The sequence below is a fragment of the Panthera tigris genome, chromosome D3, assembly GCF_018350195.1.
Source record: "Panthera tigris isolate Pti1 chromosome D3, P.tigris_Pti1_mat1.1, whole genome shotgun sequence".
Taxonomy (NCBI): domain Eukaryota; kingdom Metazoa; phylum Chordata; class Mammalia; order Carnivora; family Felidae; genus Panthera; species Panthera tigris.
This window is the reverse complement of record NC_056671.1, coordinates 68490504-68496748: the sequence shown is the minus strand read 5'-3', so window position 1 is coordinate 68496748 and position 6245 is coordinate 68490504. Positions and strand designations below refer to the sequence as shown.

The 6245-nt window shown below is 42.4% G+C and overlaps 1 non-coding gene across 1 annotated transcript; it reads right to left on the bottom strand.

Annotated features, from left to right (window-relative positions):
- Window positions 1–2841: 2841 nt before the first annotated feature.
- On the bottom strand, window positions 2842–2914 carry TRNAR-CCU. Its single transcript has one exon. It is a non-coding gene; the product is annotated as a tRNA-Arg (tRNA).
- Between the last annotated feature and the right edge of the window lie 3331 nt (window positions 2915–6245).

Here is a 6245-nt window from a genome sequence, read left to right as displayed (position 1 = left end):
TATCCCCTATATGGGGACAGAGCAAGGGAGATTCATCAGGACCTGCCCCACCCCCTCCCCTTGGTCAGGTCATGACTCTCCTGACTTTACAAGGCTATTTTTTTTTTTGTATTTTTAAATTTTTTTAAATGTTTGTTTGTATTTGAGAGACAGCTCAAGCGGGGGAGGGTTAGAGAGAGAGGGAGAGAATCCAGAACAGGCTCCAGGCTCCGAGCTGTCAGCACAGAGGCCAACACAAGCAGAGAGAGAGGGAGAAAGAAAGAATCCCAAGCAGACTCCACGCTATCAGTGCAGAGCCCGACGCGGGACTGAACCCATGTACCGTGAGATTATGACCTGAGCCATGATCAGGAGTCGAATGCTTAACTGACTGAGCCATCCAGGTGCCCCTACTAGGGTATTGAAAGTGCCAGCTACTCAGACAACAGCCTCTGGAATTAGCAAAGACACCCCACCCCCACCCCAGAGGAAAAACAGTCCCATATGACTGACCAGGTAATACCTCACCATCCTGTTGGCTCTCACATACCTTCAAGCAAAATTTTAAATTTGTGGCCAGATTTCCAAGTTCTTAGCTGGAGGGTTGGTTTAGATTACCTAGTCCTCCGTTCCTATCAGTAGACTGTCCTTCAAGGATACTGTGACCCAGCTTCTAAATCACCTCAGTCCTGGGGCATAAATAACTAAAACAGACAATCCACACCTGGACACATCATAGTAAAACTGCCGAAAACCAGAGAAAAAGAAATGTTAAAGCCACCAGTAGTGGTAGTGGTGGGATTACCTCTCAGCAGAAACAGCAGAAGACAGTGAAATCATGCCTTTAAGGTGCCAAGAGAGAATGACTGCCAACCTAGACGCTTCTAGTTGGCAAAATATCCTACAAGAATGAAGAAGAAGAAACGACACTTTTAGACAAACAACTGGAAGAATTCATCAGCACACATATCCTAAAGGAAAATTAAGAGTGTTTTAAGGGCAGAAAAGAAAATGATACCAATTATAGGGACAGTTTCAGGAAGGGTTGAAGAGCACTGAAAATGAGAAAAGTACAGGTCAACGTAAGTACCAATGATGTAAAACAGTAATGGTGTTGTGGAGTTCCAAATATATATCAAATTAAAATGCACGAAAGCAAAGGTATATAAATGGAGAGGGCTTACATACAGTTTAAGTGTTTTAAGCCCCCTGCATCATCCAAGAAGAGGGTTAAGAAAAATCCCACTTAATATTACACTTTGATAAATCAAGAATGCATGTCATAAAAAGTATTAGTAAAAGAGTGTGTGACTTTGAAACTAATTGGAGAAGATGGAATAACCAATTTAGTGGCAGGTTGAAGAGATACAAAAGGGATAAGAAAGAAGAAAAACAGTGGAACAAATAGAAAGCAAGTTGCAAGATATATGTGATAAATCCATTATTACATTAAATGTAAATGGGCCAATGCTCCATTGTTGACAAAGATTGTCAGGCTAGCTTTAAAAATAACAATCATAGGGTTGCCTGGCTGGCTCGGTTAGTAAAGCATGCAACTCTTGATCTCAGGACCTTGAATTCAAACCCCATGTATGACATGGAGTTTACTTTAAAAATAAATTTAAACAATAAAAATCATATGCTGTTTTACAAGAGACACTTTTTTTAAAACAAATTTTGAAATTTTGAAAGAAAAGAATGGAGAAACATATACCCAGCAAACAGTAGCCATAGGAAACTGGCGTAGATATATTAATATTAAAGTAAACTTTAAGGCCAAAAAAAAAAAGCATTATTAGAAATAAAAAGAGTCAATTCAATTATCAGAAAGAGGTAACAATTCAGCAGAGAGAGAGGGAGAGAGAGAATCCCAAGCAAGCTCCATGCTGTCAGCACAGAGCCCAACTCAGGGCTCAATCTCACAAACCGTGAGATCATGACCTGAGCCAAAATCCAGAATTGGAAGCTTAACTGACTGAGCCACCCAGGTGTGCCTAAAATATTTTGAACTGAGTAATAAAATTACTATATATCAAAACCTATGGACAGGGACACTCGGATGGTTCAGTCAGTTAAGGGGCCAATTTCGGCACAGTCATGATCTCATGGTTCATGAGTTCAAGCCCCACAATGGGCTCTCTGCTGTCAGCACAGAGCCCACTTTGGATCCTCTGTCCTCTCTCTACCCCTCCCCTGCTCACTCTCTCTGTCAAATATACATTAAAAATACTTTAAAAAATTGGGGCGCCAGGGTGGCTCAGTTGGCAAGCATCCAACTTTGGCTCAGGTCATGATCTCGCGGCCCGTGTTGACAGCTCAGAGCCTGGAGCCTGCTTCAATTCTGTGTCTCCCTCTCTCTCTGCCCCTACCCTGCTTGTGCTCTCTGTCTCTCATAAATAAATAAATGTTAAAAAAAATGTTTTTTTAAATACTTAAAAAGCCTATTAACAAACTTGAGTTGCAACTAGAACTGTGCTTATAAATTTATATCTTTAAATGCATATGTTAGAAAATAAGGCTGAAAAACAATGACCTCAAAATTAAAAAAACAAAGTGAAACCCCAAAACAAAAGCCAAAATATAGAACACAAATATGCAATAAGGGAATAAAGGGAATCAAGAAAATTAAAAATTCGCTTTCTAAAAGGACTAAGAGTTTGGTAACTGTGTAACAAGACTGGTCAAGAAGGAAGGAGACAGGGTAGGAGGGAAGGAGGGGGGCCAGAGGAATAGTCAGTATCAGAGTGAAGATGGGCAAATTACTTCAAATCATACAGATGTTAAAAATATTTAAGAGGATGTTATGAATACTAATAATTTTTACATTTAAATTGAACAATCTTTTTTTAAAAGTAATCTCTATACCTAATGTGGGGCTTGAACCCACAACCCCGAGATCAGGAGTCTCATGCTCCACCAACTGAGCCATCTAGGCACCCCATAGATGGTACAGTCTTGATTGTAGTGATGTTTCAGGAGTATACACATATGTAAAACTAATCAAACCGTCCACTTTACCCATGTGCTGTTTTCATAATGTCAATTATACATTTTAATTATACAATTAAGACATTTTTAAACTTTGGGTAAAATGAACAATTTTTTTTAAAGGTGGTTTTTCAAAACCGACATCAGAAAATCTTGAAAATTGGAATCATCCTACATTTGAATCCATAATTTAAAAATCTCACAAGGCAATCTATAGGCCCAGATAGGATTGCCTGTGAATTTTCTAGAGAAAAATAATGCCAATCTTACACAGACTCTTCTAGGTGATAGAAAACCTTCCAAATTCATCTTAAGAGACCAGTATATCCTTATATATCAAAAATTTGACAAGAACAGTATAGAAAATGAAAATTGCGTGCCAGTTTCTCTCATCATTGTAGATGCAAAAGGTCTAAACAAAATGTTAGCAAACAGAAACCAGCAAGGGATAAAAAGCAATGTGTAAAATTACATCATGATTAAATTGGATTAGCATTAAAAAATCAGAGCCATTCACATTAATAGAATGAAGGGGGAGAAGTCAATGATAACAGATGCGGACAACACTTTTTATGAAATTCAACAATCATTGGGTGATATAAATGTTAATAAACTAGAAAGATAAGGAAATGTCAGCCTGATAAAGATATCCACAAAAAACGTAGAGTGAACACATCCTACTTGAAATCTCAAAAACTTTCCTCTAAGATTGGGAGCAAGAAAAAGAGGTCCCTGAACATATGTTCTATTCAAAATGATACTGGGTGACAATAGGCAGGGCATAGTATTTAGGGGGAGTACTGATTCCTGAAACCACATTGAAATGCATCACTCACACACACACACCACCAACAACAACAAAACAGAAAAAGGATGAAGAAAAAGGATGGATGGATGGATGGATGGATGGATGGAAGAATAAGTGTGGTAAACTTGGTAAAAATCTAGAATGGTAGAATCTCGATAGTGTGTGGGTGTCCACTGTAAAATTCTTTCAGCTTCATTGTATGTTGGAGAAAAACAGTACCTAAGGCCTCAACCCAGTGCGACGATGTTTTTAAAAAAGGGGTGGGGGGTGGGGGTGCCTGGGTGGCTCAGTTGGTTAAGCGTCCGACTTTGGCTCAGGTCGTGATCTCATGGCTCATGATTTGAGCCCCGCATCAAGCTCTGTGCTAACAGCTCAGAGCAGGAAACCTGCTGTGGATTCTGTGTCTCCCTCTCTCTCTGCCCCTCCCCTGCTTGCACTCTGTCTCTCAAAAATGAATAAACATTATATATATATATACATATATACATATGTATATATATACATATACGTATATATATATATGTATATATATATATATGATTGGATTGGGTGGGAAGAAAATAAACTTATTATTTGCAAAAGACATGATTAAGTACGTAGATAATCTAAAAGAATCCACCAATGAACTCGTAGAATTAGCAAGGTTTCTGGATACCAGATCGTATAACAAAAATCACTTGCATTTCTAGATGCCAACAACAACGATCTCCAATAGCATTCTGAAAATCCATTAGAAAAAAAATAAAAGTTAAACAACAAAAATCCATTAGGTACTCAGAGACCAATCTAAAAAAGGGGGTGGGGGGGAGTGAAATTAAAGATCTAAATAAGCGGAGGGTATTAAATTCAGGGATTGGAAGGCTGCACAGTGCTACTGCAGCTGCGACATAGGTGATACAGGTGAAGGAGGATTCCTCCCAATTCCTCCCTTTACCCATCCAACACCCACAGAATCTTTTTCCCCACACAAAGAGCACCACCCACCCTCCCCAAAGAAGATAAGCCCAAAGCCCCATCCTGTTCCTGCGCTCGTCCTGACACCTGACCGCGGGCTTCCTTCTGAAGCACGGGAGGAACCAATTTGGTTCAAATGAGGGACTCTGGTTTCTCAGCCGCCGCAGGTGGATTCTCGCCATCGGCCACCCAGCCATCTCCCCAAAGTCAGTGGCACGTTTCGCATCATGTGATTTGCAGCAATCCTATGTGTAATCTGCTTGAGCTAATTTGGGAAGAAAAGGACTTGTTTCTGGGTATGAGGTAGCCACCAAATTCTGGGGTGCACCGTGGGAACTAAGCTTCGATACTGTACGACCAGGAGAAATCTCCAACTGCTGCTGCCCAGGATAAGGCAGCTTAGCCGCTGCCCCACCTAGCACCCTGGCACACAGCTGGGGACCAGTCACTGACTTTGCCCACGGCTGCCCCAGAGGAAGCCAGCGCCACCACCTTGCCCTCCTGCCCATGCACCTGCCACCCCGCTCCACGCTCACTCCCACCCATCCGTCCATTGATTGGCTCTGCCTCGGGAAAGCCAGCTGCACGCGCAACCCCAGCCGCAGGGGAACCGAGACAGCGAAGCCTGTAGCTTTCCACGTGGGCTGGAGGGCACTGCATGAGCCAAACCGTGGCTTCTGTCATCTTACCTCATGCTATTGTTTGAGTCGTAAGTGAGATAATACTTAGAAAATTAATATAAATGCAAAGCATGGAGAAAGACAGGGATTTAGGTCTGACTTCTGTGTGTCTGCATCCCACACCTAAACCAGTACCTGTCCTGAAGAAATATTTGTTGAATAATGCCAGCATTTAGCACAGTTTCTAAAACATGGTAAGCACTAATAAATAATAGCTAGTATTAGTTCAACATGATAGGAAGTCCCAGAGAAAGCTAATGCAGCAACCCAACCCATCTTAAGGACACCAACTCTGCCTATCTGCAGCTCTGGCACCCTGTGGCTGGCTCCCCTCATAGTCACAAAGGAGCTGCCCAGTTCCTGATGTTGCATCAAGGCATGATCTCCTCTAGGGCACAGCTTGGGAGTGGGGCTCCTCTCCCAGAAGTCCCCTAACATTTTCATGCCCAGGCCTGCTTCCCATACCCATTCCTAAACCATCGTTGGCAAGGAGAGGGATCCACCATCAGAGAAAACTAATCAGGCTCTGGAGCCAGGTTGGACCAGCTGTGTGGAGAGAGTGAATAAAAATCAGCCTCCTTTAGGAAGTAGGAAGTGGGAGGCAGGATAGACAAGTAACAGACACTGTAAGCCATGAACAGGGCGGTGGGGAAGGCCAGAGCCAGGGCTCCTGAGTCCCAGCTCTCAGACCCTACAGACGGATGAGGCTGCTCAAGGGCCCAGGGACCATGCCCAGGACAAGGGCCTGTGGAAGAACAGGAGGTGTGCCGGCTGGATGCGCCCACGGCATCCACAGCCCCATCCTCATCGGGGTTCCCACACGCAGGCTGCGTGAA